The sequence below is a fragment of the Vigna unguiculata genome, chromosome 5 (genome assembly GCF_004118075.2).
Source record: "Vigna unguiculata cultivar IT97K-499-35 chromosome 5, ASM411807v1, whole genome shotgun sequence".
Taxonomy (NCBI): domain Eukaryota; kingdom Viridiplantae; phylum Streptophyta; class Magnoliopsida; order Fabales; family Fabaceae; genus Vigna; species Vigna unguiculata.
This window is the reverse complement of record NC_040283.1, coordinates 39883001-39901409: the sequence shown is the minus strand read 5'-3', so window position 1 is coordinate 39901409 and position 18409 is coordinate 39883001.

Genomic DNA, 18409 nt, shown 5'->3' with positions numbered 1-18409 from the left:
GATGAAAAATTGTTCAGGTGGATTTGAATAGAACTCCACCATGAACCCAAAACTAACTCTAATTCAAAAAGAGAAGGAAGATCAAAAGAGAAAGAGAAAGAACAAAATTGAGTTTAGGAGAATGCCCTCAATTGAGAGAAAAAGAAGAGACAAACATTTCAACAAAATAAAACTTAGGGTATGGTGTTTGTTTTTAGAAAAAAATGGGTTTTACAAGAAAAATTTTAAAAATATACATGAACTTAAAAAGCACTATTTAAAATATTTTTAAGAAATTCAATTCTCTCAAAGGCTAAACCAAATATGAAAAACTAAAATAACGTGAGTTACTTTATAAATTAATGGAATTTGAAACTTACTATTCATTGTTGCACTTCTAAATTAAGAGATGTGGTTGTGAACAGAAATAATATTCAAACAATAGGTATAAAATGAAAACATTTATGCATATTATATAGTAAAATAATAAAAAATACAAAAAATACTTTTCAAATTTCAATTTGATATTTTTCATATGAATAGAAAATAAGTTATGATATCATAACATATGATATTTACATTAATGTACATAGTATTTTTTTTAACTACTTTTTAAATCATACAGCTTTATCCGTGGTTATAAAATAAAATGAACTAACTTGATACATAAAAAAACATGAGTTATATGGTAGTATGATATTTATATTTTATTTAGTTATCAACAGTCAAGTGATTTAAATTTACTATCATTAGATATGTGAAATAAAAATGCAAAGTGTGAAGAATGTTTATTGAAAGCCTAACATATAATAAAAAAAATAAAGAAATGATACTAAAAATATTTATATGCATTTAAAATGAATAATTAACTTAACATTCTTTAAAAATGTATTTTGAACAATCGTTTGTTCAAGTCCATAATTTATTTCAACATCTTCACACATTAGTTGAATAAATAAGGTATAATTACTGATTTGGTACTCCAACTTTTTAGTTAAGTTCAATTTGGTACCCAAACTTTTAGTTTGTTCAATTTAGTATCCCAATTATCTAAAGAGATTCAATTTGGCCCTCTCTGTTAAGTTGGAGTTAACACCGTATCCATACAGGACACTGTCAAGCCATGAAATTTTTATTTTTTTTTAATTTTTTTTTAATTTTTTTTTTCAAAAACATTTATTTTTTTTCAAAAAATTTTAAAACTGCCACGTGTCAATTTATCATTATGTCACTTGGCAGCTTACAATCATGACACATGGCAGTGATAATAGTTGTTTTTAATTTAGTACCCCAATTTAAATTTTTGGTTCAATTTAGTACCTCAATTTTTTAAAATGATCAATTTCGTCCTTTCCAATTTGAAATCAAATTAGTAACTAAGTTTAATTATAATTTATATATACATGTTAAAATAATTGTTTTAAATTTATACATCAAATCACTACACCTAAATATTCAAATTATTTTACTTTATACAAATGTACAAGTGTAAAAAATTTCGTGTAAAAAATTACAAAGGTTAAAATGTAAAAAATAAAATAATTTAAGTATTTAGGTGAAATGATTTGATGTATATATTAGAAAAAGTTATTGTAACATGTATATATAAGTTGTAATTAAGCTTATTTACTAATTTGGTCTCAAATTGGAGATGACGAAATTGAATCATTTTAAAAAATTGGGGTACTAAATTGAACCAAAAATTTAAATTGGGTACTAAATTGAAAGCAACTATTACCACTACCACGTGTCATGATTGTAAGTTGCCATGTGGCACGATGATAAACTGACACGAGACAGTTTTTTAATTTTTTTGAAAAAAAAATAATTTTAAAAAAAGTTTTTTAAAAAAATTAAAAATTTCATGGCTTGACACGTGTCCTGTACAGACACGGTGTTAACTCTAACTTAACGGAGATGACCAAATTGAATCTCTTTAGATAATTGGGGTACTAAATTGAACAAACAAAAAATTTGGGTACCAAATTGAACTTACCCAAAAAATTGGGTACCATATCAGTAATTATTATAATAAATAAAGTGTTATTGTTATTTGTTGTACACATTATAATAATGGGATGTGCACGAGGCAATTCTCTTTCTATCTGTTTATCATTGGATAGGCCTCATTGCATCTCAAGTTTTGGGCATTGGCATTTGATGCAATGGATAGGCTTCTCCTTATTGTACCACAATAATTCCTCCCTACACCTTTGCGAAGTATGAGACAAAGGTTAAATTGTCTATGTAATATATGAAAATATTACTATGTACAATATATTTTCAAATTATGTAATTTGGAATATTTTTCCAAATTTGGAAATATATTATGAATCATAATAATATCATTTATTATATAATTTATAATATATTTATAAGATTTAATTGATATTTTGTTTATAAATTGAGGTCTTTGATTTCTTTTAATTTCTATTTTTTTAATGTTTGGATGTTTTAAATCGTGAATTAATGTGCGGTTGGATATTTTACGAAAAGTTTGGTTACGGGACTGTGGATTTCTTATAAGGTGTATTTAATGTTTTTTTTTATAAAATTTTTATAAGTGATAAAGTTGGATGTATGGGCGGAAAGAAAAAAAGGGTTATTAGAAAAATGAAGATTGTTTTGTTTTATTTGTCAATAAATAATTTGTAGGATAGATCTTTAGTTTTTTTTCTTAAATTTGCTTTTGGATGTTGTTTATATAAAGAAAAAAAATGGTGATGTGATTATGGAAGGTCCAATAGAATTAGTTTTTTTTTTAGTATTTTAATTTATATGATTTTAATATTTACGTATGAATATCTATTAGCATAGATAGCATGATTTATTTATATATATGCGTATGTTGTAGATTAGCGGGATGATGATTATAAAAAACATATTTTGTAAAAATATTATATTATAATGGTATGAGGATTTTTGGGTTATGAAGATGAGGTTTCAGATTGAATGAGAACTTGTTTGGTTAATTGCTATATGGACACTATTTTAAAACCTTAAATTAATAGTGTCACATTACTGGTGTGGCGCCTAGCAGTGCAAATAGACCTATTAGACGGAAGCCACACAATGTGACAGTTTTGGCAAAACAGTGATGTGGCGTTTGGCGACACGAGGAGTGGCGTCAGGTGGTATGCGTGGATTCTTCGCCTAGTGGGGCTTTCGCAGCGCCAGGCGGATACAGTTGCGGCTAGGCATTTTATGTTTGTGATGTTGGGCTTGAAGGACTAAGTCCATAGGCTATCTGGGATGTGCTTGGTTTGAGTCACGAGCGAGGAGTTTGTGTTGGGTGAATTGCATGCGAAACGTGAACGGTTTAGTTCACCAGAGGTACTCTTGTTTGGGATGAGTGAGCGAGGGAGTTCATTTCATGCTCAAACTTAAGAATGCTATGAACGAGGGAGTTCATAGTAGGAAAGGCGGGTATGCGTGTCCGGGTGCGAGTGAGGAGTTCGAATAACGGGCGAGGGAGTCTGTGAAGCAGGACTACGAGCGGGATAGGCTCGTAGGTTGGACCAAGAGTGAGGAGGTTCGTGGAAGCACGGGAAAGTCCCATGATCAAGAATACATGCATAAACTCATAATGGTTATGAGGGTGGGAAAGTCAATGTTTTTTTAAAAGATAAATAATTATGAGATTTTTTGGGTGGGTTTATTTCATATTTATTTTTATCTATGTGCATAGCTCACCCTAGACATGTCAAAGTGAGCCAACCCGGCTCACACGGGTTGGCTCACCACGAGCCGGGTTCAAAATGAGTGAACCCAACCCGGCTCACTTTCTGGTGAGCCAGAAATTTTGTAACCCGGCTCAACCCACCACGGGTTGGTGGGTTAAGTGGGTTGGCTCACCAACCCACCTAAAAAAATTATTTATTTATTTTTTTTATTATTCAAATGTTTAAATAAATTTTTAAGTAACCCATGAGATGACAATCATAGTAAAATTAAGAACCAATATTTTGATCACGCTCACCACCAATATATGAAGAATTATTTCCAAGAAAGTATCCATTAGTCTAAGAAAGCATGACTAATATTACAAATTTTCTGTCATGCTATTCAACAAAATATAAATAAAAAAAACTATACATTTTTTTCATGCTAATTTAGAAAAAATTGTTTATAAGACGGTTACTTGAGTAATTTACTATAAAGATTATAGTTAAAGATTAAAGTATCAACATATATAACTTGACAATCAAATTAATTAAACATTCAAATAATTCAAATATAATTAAGCAACATTCTAGCATTTAAAAATATGAAATTGTGAACAAATATAATTGGAGTAGTAAATAATTAAAAAAAAATTAAAAGAAAATTTAAAAAAAATAAAAAAAATTGTAAAAAAATGTTGGTGGGTTAAGTGGGCCAACCCACCTTCAACCCGGCTCGAACCCGTTTAACCCGTGGGTTAAGTGAGCCGGGTTGAGTTCAACCCACTTTTGAAAAAGTTGAATTTTTCTCAACCCAACCCGGCTCGAACCCGTGGTGAGCCGGGTTGGCTCACGGGTTGAAACCCATTTTGACATCTCTAGCTCACCCTATATGTTTGTGTGTGGCAATGATCGAGTAACTTGTTATCCGAGAGTAGATGATGTTACAGGTGAGTCAGGAGATGCTTAGTGGCGGAGAGCGGGAGCATATTACATGAGAATTTATAAAGACTTATTTTATTAAATTTTCATGTAATTTAATTATTGGTTTTACTGCTTTTGACTTTTTAATTGTAAAGACTGATTACAAATATTTTGACTTTATATCGCGATTCTTAAGCTTTAAAGTTTTAAATTTCTACGTTTTTGGGAAATGATTTGATAATAAATGAGAAATTTATTTCAATAAATTGTTTATTTTATTTATATAAGTAATATCCTACCAGGATGTTACGGTATTACTCATTAAAGCTAATCGTTTTTCTTTCTACTCATACAATCTCATCTTCAAATCCTTGTCTCTTGACAACCTTACTCACCAACAATCTTTGTGGCAAATCTTCACTTGACTTATCAATCTGCTAGATTATGACGTCCTTCATCTTTGTCTTATTTGTCTTATTTTGCGTTCTTCTCTGATTTATTCGTGTTGTGCCTCTTGAAGATTCAAATTCAGAAACGATTATACTCTTTCCTGCATAGGATTGTATCACTACCTGGCCTCCGCCACATGACATTGGCTCTAATACCATTTGTTCGATCGAGCACTTACTACTAGGCCAAGAGGTCTAACTGTTAGTTAGAGTGTAACTTTTTTTTTTACTTAAGAGTGTAACAGTCCAAATGCCACGATTCGATTGTGACTCAACGCACTTGGTTTCCGCCACATGACAATTAATGCCACCTGCAACAATCTAATTGGATCAAAAGGACTATATTCGTTAATTTTTAAAGTTCAGGACCAGAACGTGTTAAAGTTTCAAACATTGACGAATTTCAATTTCGTGTTAAAGTTTTACAAATTAAACGTAATCACTTTACTTTAAATAAAAATGAATTGAATTTAAAAATTAAAAATCACTTTACTTTAAACTAGGATAAACATCAACGTAGTCGTGTCTGTGTGTATGCATTTTTTAAATATGTATGATATTATATTAGTAGTAGGTAATGATATGGTAATGTCATTAAGTTAATATACAAAGTAAAATTATATTTAACAAGAGCAAAGTGAAATGAACGGAAAAAAGAAGAGAAAATAACTACTTATGAATGGAGAAAAAAAAGGAAAAAATAACCATTCAAGACAATTTTATATAAAACATGTAAAAATAATGGTTACTTTTTAAAAAATGAATAAATAATTTATCGTAAATGATCAAATAGAAATAATAATTGTTGTGGACAAAAAAGAAATAATCATCTTATATATATAAATTATAGATAATTCATTAAAAATTTAAAATTCATTAAACATAATAGAATAAAAATTAGAAAATGTTACTTTACTTTAAATAAAATTAAAAACCATTTCAACATAAAAAAAAATAACTGAAGGTTTCATAGGCATGACAATTTCAGTTAAAAAAAAATTGAAGTAATCTAGTCTCATACAACTTCAACTATAATATAAAAAGTTTTAAATTAAAGTCTACATATAGGTATGACAACTTTAGTTTTCTTTTTTTTTTTTTAAAAAAAGAAGAAGTCATATAATGTCGTACGACTTGTTTCTTACTTAAGAACGATTTTATCTTTTGAAGTTCTGAATCATGTTCCGACTTTATCCTGTTTGGTAAAATTTAAAAATTTAGGGTTAATTATGGTTTAAGCCCTTGATAAATTTGAAAATTTTCAAATGAATCTCTACAGTTAGATGTTTCTGTTAATTTTGTGATATAACAATTATCTTGTACCGTCATCCTTCTTACATGTCGCCACATATTGTCCCATAGTATTTTGTTACAAGAGATCGTGAGATCTTTCTCGAATATTGATTGTATTTAATGAACAAATCTTTTTAACTTTAATTTAAATTATAAATTTCAAAATAAAAATATAAATTATAAAAATATTAAATATAAATATATAATTATGAATTATGAATTATAAAATTGTAAAATTACAAAAAATCAAAATTAAAAAAATTTACAATTTGATAATTTGATAATTTTGTATTTTCATAATTTTACAATTTCTTAATTTGGTAATTTTATAACTTTATAACTATATAATTTTATATTTATATATTTTATAATTTCATAATTATTAAATTATTTATTTTTATAAATTCTTAATTTGTTAATTTTTGTAGTTTTATATTTTTTAGTTTTTTTATTTTATAATTACATATTTTATATTTTTATAATTATATATATATATATAATTTTTTTATCTTTAATTTGTTAATTTTAATTAAATTTGAAAACAATTTTCTTTAAATATAATAAATATTTAAAAAAAATCTCGTCATCACAAACTCTTATAACAAAGTATTATGTGATGATTTTCAAGGAAAATAATAATGAAAATAATTATCATTTCACAAAATTAACAATAATAATTAATGGTAAGAATTCAATTGAAAAAATTTAAAATTTGAAGGACTCAATAAATTATAACACGAAAATTTACTAGAGACTTTCCCAAATTGATCAGATATTCAAAGCATAATTAAGCCAAAAAATTAACTATTTAAGTAAATACAAAAATAAATTAACCCTCTCTGATAAATTAGCCTCACTTTATTCTTGATTTTATGCAGACTAAATTAATATGACATTTCACATCTATGGTAGGTTTTTTCTTCAAACATCTGAATGAGTTTTAACTACACCTCCATGATTTTTAAAATGATTATTTTGTCAAGTAACTTCTGAATTATTTGTTTTGAAATTTTGTTGGAATAAGTTTTTGAAAATTTCTTAAATACGATTTCCAAAATGGAATTTTTGGAACAGGTTTTATTTTTTTATAATACACAAAAATCATTTCAAAACGAATTATATAGAACAAAGTTTTCAAAATATATTTTTTTCTTACCCGGTCTAATAATATTCATGATCACAAAATATTTTCAAATTTAACTATTTGAGAAGATATCCATATGTTAACAACAATCATGATAATCTCGACAATTTGATCATGTTTTAATATTAAATATTAATATATTACATCCTAATAATCCCTTATACTAAATATTGAGAAAATATTTAGTATATCAGGTCATATATCACCTTATTATTATACTTATTTCAGTCAATATATCACACTCGTAGGAATATAAGCCCCCAATCGAGATCTAAGAAAAATGAAGGGATCATCTAAAGCATTGTCCGCTTTGGACCGTGTGTTCCGTCACGATTTTGACCTTAAAAGACGCATCGGAGGATGGAGGAGGAATGAGTAATTAGACCATCTCGTCTTCTAAGCAACGTGAGACTATTAGTCATGGTAGAAATATAAATATTCTGATACCAAATCTGATGATAGAATCGTTGTCAATTACCCTACATACGAAGTATTGTCCGCTTTTAAATGTATACTCCGTCTTTGAAAGGCGTCTCAGAAAGTGGAAGAATTATTTAAATCGCATTAGACCTCGATTTTCAAGCGATGTGAAACTATTAAATCTGAGATAGAAATATATATATATATATATATATATATATATATAATCTATTAGTACTAGTTTTTTTTTAAATACTTAAAATAAAATGTTTTAAAACATGTTTTCTAGAATATAAATGATATCTTTGAAAAGCACAATCCTCTTTTCAAGCAAGCATTTGTTTTCCTCTCAACGAATGCAATATAAAATGGAAGTGCATCAAGCGGTGACGATGGGCCACGGCCGTGACAGGGTGTTAACGGTATGGTGCAGTGAGAGAGTATTTTAGTCTTTTTGTTAACATGCAGGTGCAGTTAGTAATAATTATAGTTCAGGTTTAATAGGTCCAACCAATTTATAAAGGCCATGGTTGAATTTGGATTTTTTGTGAGGGCTTCTCCCTGCACTCTAACCGTTTGTTCTACACCCTCCAAATCTCTCTGCTTTAATTACATTAATAACTTTGTCACTAAAGTAGGTGACAATAATTAATTTAAGGACTGTTATTTTCATCTTTCAAAGTGACCACGACGTTAAGGTTTAAGTTAAAAACGGATTTTGAAATCCTTAATTTGTTTCTCTTATATTTCAATATCTGTGTAAGTTTTTTCATGTTTTTTAATTTATCATTTATTTGTAAATTATTTAATTTGTCATAATATTTAATAATTTTTTTATTAAATATAAATCCATTAAATTATAAATTATTGAAAATAAAATTTTAAATAGAAAGTATTAAATTATAACTAAAAAGTAAAAATTAAAAAGAATAAAAACACAACACCGAATGTGGACTTTCGAAATTAATAAGAATCAGATATCAACATCTTGTATAATTCGGATGTGGAGATCTAGTACAATGAGGAAATTAATCTCAATTTCAAATACCAGATTTCGACATCGGTATTGTGTTTTCATTTTTTTATTCAATTATTTTATATTTGATTATTTTGATATTTTATTAATTTTATTTATTATTTTATTGTTGCTTATAATTTATTTATTTGTTAGTTGTATTTTTTTTGTTTTAATTATATTTTTAAATTAATTTATCAAATTTAATTTAATTTTTTATATAATTTGTTAAAAGTAATTTATTTTTTGAATCTAATTATTTATAAATATTATTCATTTATAATTTATTTAAACATATTATTTTTAAATTTTGTAAATATTTAATTAGCAAATTAATAACTTTTTAAAATTGTGAATTTGTTTTTTTTTGTTTTGAAATATTGATGTCGAGATCTATACGTTTACTGAAAGTCCACATTTGATTGTTATTGTTTCCGAAAGTCTACATCTAGTATTTTGTTTTTAAATATTGTTATCTTTTTATTTGATTTTTTTATATATTTTATTAATTTTTTTGATTTATTGTTTTATTGTTGCTTATAATTTATTTATTTGTTAGTTGTATTTTCTTTATAATTATGTTTTTAAATTAATTTATTAAATATAATTTAATTTTTTATATAATTTGTTAAAGGTAATTTATTTTTGAAACGTTTTTTGTTTTGAATTAATTTATTCACTTTCGGAAGGTTTGTGTATAAACCAGATCTCCACCTTTGATATTAGACTATTATGGATGTAGACATCTAATTTATATTTATTACGGATATCGACATTTGATAATATTTAAAAAAAAATTGATATTTGTTCCATTTCCGGTATTATGCTTTCATATGTTACACATGTTGACATATGATATTCATTTAAAAATATTTGAACTGTTAGTTTAAAATAAGTGAAAATGGGTTAAAAGCAATAAAAGGTAAAAAGGGTAGTTTCAGGATTTTCGAAATTGTTGGAGGTGCATAAAAAAGGTTTGGAGGTGTAAGAAGAAGCCATGATTTTTTATAGGCTTTTGATGGCAGTCCAGTTGGTTATATGGACTTGACTTGTTAGCTATTAGGTTAACCCGCGGGTCATGTGTATGAAAAGTGTCATTCTTTGCTGCAATGCATGAATGAATAAGGTTTTTAATTTTCTTTTAAAGAAAGTTTATTAAATATTTAATTATACTTATATTCATTTAAGTCTGTATTTTATCTACATCTTCATTTAAAAAGAAAAAATTCTTAGATTAATAATTTTGATTTTATTTTCAATAAAAAAATTACGTAAAGTCATTTGACTTTATATTCGATTACATTTTGTTTATATATACAAAGAAAGAAAAAAAGTATATGAATAAAATAAAATAACATATTTCTTATATTTATCATATATCTTATATTTATCATATTTTTACAATTCCTACAAATTATCAACACTCACAATATTTCATACTGTAATTATAATATTTCATATTGTAATATGATTTTTAAAATTTCTTAAGTTCACATTCCAATTAAGTCAACCTCAAACTCTTAAGATCAAAATGTAAACTTAAGTAAATGTTTAATGTAGTTATTTAGAGGAAATTCACATTGTCTTCTGATTATAATTATTGTGTATCATAAATTTGTTAAGATTTACAATATTTACTCTAATTCTTTTCTGTTGATTTGATGGATAGAAATATTTTTCACTATTTTTATTTTAAATAAACGATTGAAATGTTTTGAGAAAATGTTATTCCAATAATGGTGGATATATTGTCCATGGTTTAAGATATAGCTTGATAAATTCATAGTTAAAATGTGGAGAAAATAAAATGAACTATTTGTTTATAAACTAATAGTAAAGTTTGCGTGGGTTAAAATTATACACGGGTGAATTAATTGTACTATTTATGTTGTGTAGACTTATTGAAATTGTTCTTGATCTATTTTGGAACGATCGAGTACGAATTTCATTTTTTAATTTCTTTTTAAAACTTATTAAGTCTTCTATTGTCAAAATTATTCATTTTACATTTAATATTATTTCTACATAAGGCACTCAATTATTATTTTTCATTCAAATATTTTGTGATTTATGATAAATTTCGGATATAATATAGTTAGAAGTTTAGAAATAGGAAATTCAGAAATATGTACCGAATTTGGATTAAAATTTAAAAATTCTATTTTGTTATAAATAAGTCCGTGGAAATTTTGTAAGTTTGTGTAAAAAATATAATATCTTACTAGTAAAAGAGAATTTAAACCCAAAATCACATATTAAAAGAGTCAAACCACATCCATTTACATATGAACAAAAAAAAAATCATATAATAATTAAATGTTAATTAACTACTTTACTAATATCATATTTTTCTATTTTATACTTATGCTTGAAATCCGACCAGTTTAAGACTTAACTAATATATTTACCCAATTCTAATTGAAGACTTCTAAAACACAACATTTTGAAGTAAACCAAATGAAACTTACTTTATAAGTAGTTTGATTGAACCATTAAATTATATTATTTAAACCATTAAATTAACTGATTTTGAATAAATTGCATTAAAGTATTAATTAGTTTTCTGATTCACACTTGAGATCACTTATTTTATTTGTACTGAATTTAAAGACACTAATTTGTTAGATTTGATGTACCGATATTTCACAATCAATAGGGGTGAATTGATTTTGACAATCTTTATCCAGATTTATCAATTTCGAAACTGTTTTGAAAAACCTTGGTTTGTTAAAACAATTGAAACAATGTGATTTGATGCTTAAAGTTTGGATTATTTATACCATGTCAAAAATAAAGAGGAGAAGAGATAAAATACACACAATAGATTTATACTGATTTGATTCCTTAGAATCTACATCCAGTTTTCCCTAGTAAACCACAATTAGAGAGTCTCTTTCACTATATCTCAAAGATTTACAAAATTTACAAAGACACTTAGCAAATCTTAACTCTAAAACAAGCAAACCATACAAGCAAGCTATAACCCACACTTGTTTCAAACATAATCAGCAAGGCTATACCATACACTTGCTTCAAACACAATCAACAATACAACAAATTTCAAACTATAACAGAACACATAAATGTAGCTTAGAAATTAGATTGAATACGCCTTTGTCCAACTCTGAGTTTCCTTTAACTTGCCAAGCCAAGATCCATGTAGTAGAGACCAATCTTGATGTATCTTGATGAAGTTCAAATAGATCTTCAAATAGTGTTCAAGAAAATATTCAGCTTACTTTCTTCTTTCTTTTGGTTCAAAAAACATATGAGATCACCAAATAACTGGTGCAGTGATTTGATTATATGAATCAACTACTCTTTGGACGTGCCTAGTTGACTAGATTATTTGGCTAATCAACTAGATTATGATAGAACTTAAGTTCATGTTCCAAAATAAATTTAGTTGACTAAATTAATATTCTAGTCGACTAGCGAGATAACAAAACAACAATTTTAACTCTTACACACATAATAAACATGACCTAATGATCTAATCAACTACGTGTGAGACATTTACCACATGCAGCATGACACACGTCGTGTTCACATACATATATATCTTGTTTAAATTCCATCACTTTTATGCTATCATTTTTTCTATGGACATCGTTAAGAATAGTATAGATTGACTTTGAAAAATAGGAACACCATAATTAAATATAAAGAATGGATAAGTTGCATCTAAATAGACAAGTGAACTTAAATTAAAAGACTCAACAAACCTTTAAAAACATTTTTGCAAAGAGGAATTGTTTCATGTAATAGTCTTCATTACCACCACTAAATTACATATATTTTATTTCTTCAACTAAAATATTTTAATGTAGATGCAATTTAATTATTATTATTTTTTAAATATATAAATTTTTATTTGGATAAACATAAACCAACATTTAAAATTATAGAAATATAAATTTTTTAAGAAAAAAAATATAAAAATATTTAAAATTTATTAAATAATTAGAAAAAATTTAAAAATATATCAAAATATAGAATTTTTAATCGAAATTCATAAAATTTTTAAAATAGAAAACGTATAGAAATATATTTAAGAAATTTATTTCAGAAAAAAAATATAAAAATAAAATATAAAAATATAGCAATTTAAGATATATGAAATCAATTTGATTATTTTTATTGCTTTTAAATATATAAATGTAAATACATATTTTTTTTTGTGAATTTAGTGTTTTTTTATTTATTTATTCAATTGTGAAGATGTTTTTTCTTCGATTTTTTTTTCAGGTTTTTGAATTTTTTTTGACAGAACATTTGGATTTTCTTTTCTAACATAGCACATTGTGAATAATAGGAATAACATGATTTTGTTTTTACGTAAGAATTTGATCTTTCAAAAATCAATTATTTTACCTTCAATGTGATCATTTTACATCAAAAAATCAGTCAAAATTTGGTTATTAAGGAACCAAATTTTGAGCTAGAGTTTTAAATGTTTTTGTTGTTGTTCATATTATTTAAAATAAAATAAAAAATTATTTATTTATTTATTTATTCAATTCTCAATATGTTTTTTCTTCGGTTTTTTCAGTTTTTTTTTTGAATTTTTTTTTTGAAGAACGTTTGGATTTATTTTTCCAACATAGTACATTGCGAATAATCTATAACAATATATAAAAATGATATCATATTTTATGTCCACATTTTGATATTCTCATTTTATCCTTAATTATTATTTTTAAAATTAATTATTTATAACAATATATAAAGAGATACCTCTTTTGTGTCCACATTTCGATATTCTCATTCTACTATAACAATATATAAATATGATACATTTTTTTGTGTCCACATTTTGATATTTTCATTTTATCCTTAATTATTATTAAAAAACCTCTTTTGTTCTTAACCGTTATGCTCAAATTTTCTTTTATATATATATATTTTTTAAATTTTACATTTAAAAACTATTTTAATAATTAATTATATATTTTTTATTTATCTTAACTCAAATTTTTATAAAAATTAAGAAAATGCGATAGCGTTTGTGTTCGCTAATAAATAAAAAATAACATGATTTTGTTTCTACATCAGAATTTGATCTCTCTAAGAGTCAATTTTTTTACCTTCAATGGAATCTTTTTACATAAAAAAATCAGTTTAAATTTGGTTATTAAGGAACCAAATTTTGAACTAGATTTTTAAATGTTTTTGTTGTTGTTCATATTATTTCTTTTAAAAAAAATAATAATACCCAAACTTAAAATTAAAAAAAATTGCGCATAGAAACTCCAACTCCAACTTCAATTTTTATATTTGTTTTCTAAATAAAATTTTTGTAATAACTTTTTTTCTATTTTATAAATTTCAATTAAAAAATTTGATATTTTGTTAATTTTTTTCTAATTAAACTTTTTTTATATTTCTATAGTTTTAAATAATCATTTTTACTTATTTTTTCAATAATATATATATATATATATATATATATATATATATATATATATATATATATATATATATATATATATTCAAGTTAAAAAAAGAAAAAAAATGTGTTAATAGTAAAAGAGTTTAATTGAGAAAAATAAAATATGTGTAAGCGTAGTGGTGGTAACAAAGATGTAAAAGAATCTATTGTGGGAAATTTTTTTGAAAAGAGTCAAACAGATTAGTGGTCACAAAAGAAATAAAAAATATATTAGGTTATGTGAAAACAATTTACAGAATTATTAAACCAGTTAATAGCTGGTAGCTAGACTAATAATAGAAATTAAGACCATGGTCGTCCAATAATTAAACTTAAATTAATATAATATTAATTTACATAAGATAAATATGAGTTTTCTTTTTATCTTTTGTCCGTAGACATCAAATCAAAATGAAAAACAAGACACGGAAAAAGGAAAACAAAGAGATATTGAGACGGCGACAAAATTTTGCAAGAAATAGTGGAATTTTGTTCATGTATGTATTTGTCATAATTCTCAAGCTTTCATTGTTTTTCTCTTTTCTATTATTATTACTATATATCTTGAAAATCTTAAAAATGAAGAAAATTTAAACTAAGAAGAGGTAATATATTTGACATAACTTTAAAGTAGTCATATTAATATATTTATAGATTAAAAATAATAAATACTAAATATTTAATTAAAAAACTAACTTAAATAAATTCACTAAAGAGTGTTTAATACAAAAACACAAAAAAAAATGATAATAAGAAAATGGTACAAGGTGAATAGTAATAGAAATAACAAGAGAGAATTACATATAGAAATTAACATGGTTCAAACGAATAATTAATAAACTTCAATCTATATTTATAAAAGAATTCACTAAACTCAAACATTACAACTTTACCTTGTGTCTCGAAAAAATATTTTAATAATTTAAAAAATTAAAATGTATTGAATTTAAATTTCTAAAATTAAATTTTTTTTCATTTTCTAAATAATATACTTGGACAGAGTAATTAAAATATTTTACATTTCAATTTCATTTAACAATATTTGCTTTAATATTTAAAAATTTAAAATTAAATTTTAAAAAATATACTAGTCAACTTAAAATATTTAAAATCGAACAAATTTCAATCGCATCGACTCAACTAAACTCAGTCAAATTTTTGTCAGCATGAACTCAGTCCAATTTGGCCAAATTTAGGTCGGGGTCGACTCGGCCAAATTTGATCAAAATTCTGAATGATCCAACTTGATTGAATTTTGTCAAATTTTGGCAAGACCTAACTACGTTGCATTCAGTTAATTTTGGTAGAGGACAACTCATTCGAATTCGGCCAAACTTTGGCCAGGTTCGACTCGGTCAAATTTTAGCCGTGGTCAACTCGACCAAATTTCGATTGGGGTTGACTCAACTAAATTTTGTCAAATTTAGGTTGGGATTAATTTGGGCGAATTTTGGTCGGGGTTAACTCGGCCAAATTATTTCAGCTGGTGCCGATATGACCAAATTTTGCAAAATTTTGGTCGAGCTTAAGTTGACCAAATTTGGCAGAATTTCAGATGGGGTCGTCACAATCAATTTTTTCCGAATTTCTCTTTGGGTCGACTAGGTCAAATTTGGCCAAAATTTTTGATCGAGGCCGATTCGATCAAATTCAGTCAAGGTTGACTCTTCCGAATTTGACCACAATTCAACTAGGGTCAACTCGGCTTAATTTGGCCAAATTTTAGACATGCGTAATTGATAAAATTCGGGTAAATTTTAGCCAAGTCCAACTTCGATCACATTCAACCAATTTTTTCTCGAGGACGACTGGTTGAATTTCATCACCAACTCGATCGACTACAGCCCAATTTCGGATGAGGTTGACTCGGCTGAATTTCGGTCAGGATCAACCCGACAAAATTTGACCAAAGTTGATCAGGTCTGCCTTGGTCGAATATCGGCCTCGTTGGCCCTTATTGAATTAGGTCAAGTCGACCTCGGCCAAAATTTGGCCATACTCGATCGAGTTGGCTTCAACCAAATTCACTCGAGTTGACCCTAGCCAAATATTTGGTCAAACTGGTCGAGTCGTCCCAAACTGAAATTCGGCAGAATTCGGCCAACTCAATTCGAACCAAATTTCGGCTAAGTCGGCATTGACCAAAATTTGACCAATTCGGCCAAGTCAGTCCTAATCGATTATTGGTTGAGTCATCCCCGACCTTTTTTTATATTGACCAATGAGGAATTTGACAACTTGTGGAATTTGAATTTCATTAATTTTTTAGTGATTTTCAAATTCTATTAGCTTAGTTATTGGAAAGACCTTCTTAAAATTCCTCAATTTTAATTTCTTTTTAATTTCCTCATCCAAACAAGTCATTTTATTTTAAAGAAATTCAAATTCTCTAAATAAATGAATTACTCTCTTAAATTGCATCATCCAAACACATCATTATTGTTTTTGTCATAAACTCTCATTTAAAATATAACTCAAATGTTAGCTTTTGTAAAATGTACAACATTCTATTTATATAACATACCTATTATAACTAACATTCTTGAATCGGCCCTAACTGATTCAAATTATTCAGTCAAAGTTGACTCAACTCAACCTGTGACACTAACAACTAGGCTCAACCTTCGACAAGGGCCAACTCAATTCGACATTTGGCCATGGATGACTTGGCACAATCGTTGGCTCGACTCTACCTTTGTCCCGGGTTGGCTCGACTCTACTTTTGTCTCGGGTTGGCTCGACTTGACCTTTGGCTTGAGTTGGCTCAGCTCCACCTTTGGCTCAACTCGTCTTGGCTTGACGGCCTTACCTGACTATTGACCTTTGGTCCAAGCTGACTGGACTCAACCTTCAGCTTGAACTGGTTATGCTCGACCTCCGGTCCAGGCCGACTTGGCTTGACGTTCGGTATGAGCTGCCTTTGCTCGACTTCCGACCCAAACTGGCTCTGCTAGACCTTCATCCTAAGTCGACTCTACTCGATCTTCGACACGAGCTGACTCTGCTCGACCTTCTGCTCAGGCCGATTATGCTTGACCTTCGACTTGAGTTGACTCAACTCAACTTTAGGCCTGACCTAACTCGATTTTTTGGAACGTGTATTTTTTTGTCCAAACAATGAACAATTTTACTACTTGGATAATTTCAATTTCTCACTTTTTTGAATGAATTTTAAATTTTATTATTTTAATTATTTGAAATACGTTTTTAAAATATCTCAATGTTAATTTTCTTTTAATTTCTTCATTTAAATTACTCCTATAAACACAAAAATAAGGAGGAACGAGGGTTTGAAGATGTAAAAGTAGAGCATTTATCCGTTTGGTTGTCATAAGAGTGGATGATTCTTATTCATCCACTCAATAATTGAAGTTGGGAGTTGGGACCCTAAGAAGATGAGAGAGAAAAGAAATGTGATGATAGTATTTTGTTTTTGAAATAAATTCACCTAAACACAAGTTTAGTTGTCCGTAGTGGAAAAGTTATAAAATATGAGTGGAATTTGGCCCATAAAATATGAGAGGGTTCATGTCTGTATATGGAATGTGGGGGATAATACTCTCCTTTCAACGTCACAAAAAAGGGTGAAGGGATTTGTGGGGTCGAGTATCTTAGACCATCTTATGACCTTACACACCCAAAACAAATTATTCTCCTCTGCTGCCCAACCCACAATAATAATCTCAATGTTGCATTACCTCGTCTATTACTCTAGAATCAATAGTTTGACATTTGTTTTTTCAAATTTGTTAAACTCTTTTAAATACATTTTTTAACCTCTAAACAATAATCTACAAACCATATAATCATCACCTTATTACTTTTATATTTTTTATTCAATATTATTGTAGAAGTAGTATGTTATTTTCAAAAATATTAATTTATATGAATATTTTAGAAAAATAAAAAAGGGCAGGTGATATATTTTTATGATTTTTAACTTCATAGACATCAACAATCATTTTTTCCCTTTTTGGTTTTTCAGCATGCCATTTTCCATATCCCTTATTTTTTCTTTTCTATTGAAAGTTTCACCTTCATGCATATATGACATTTTCTCTCTTCGCGATGTGCATCTCCATTAGTTGTGAC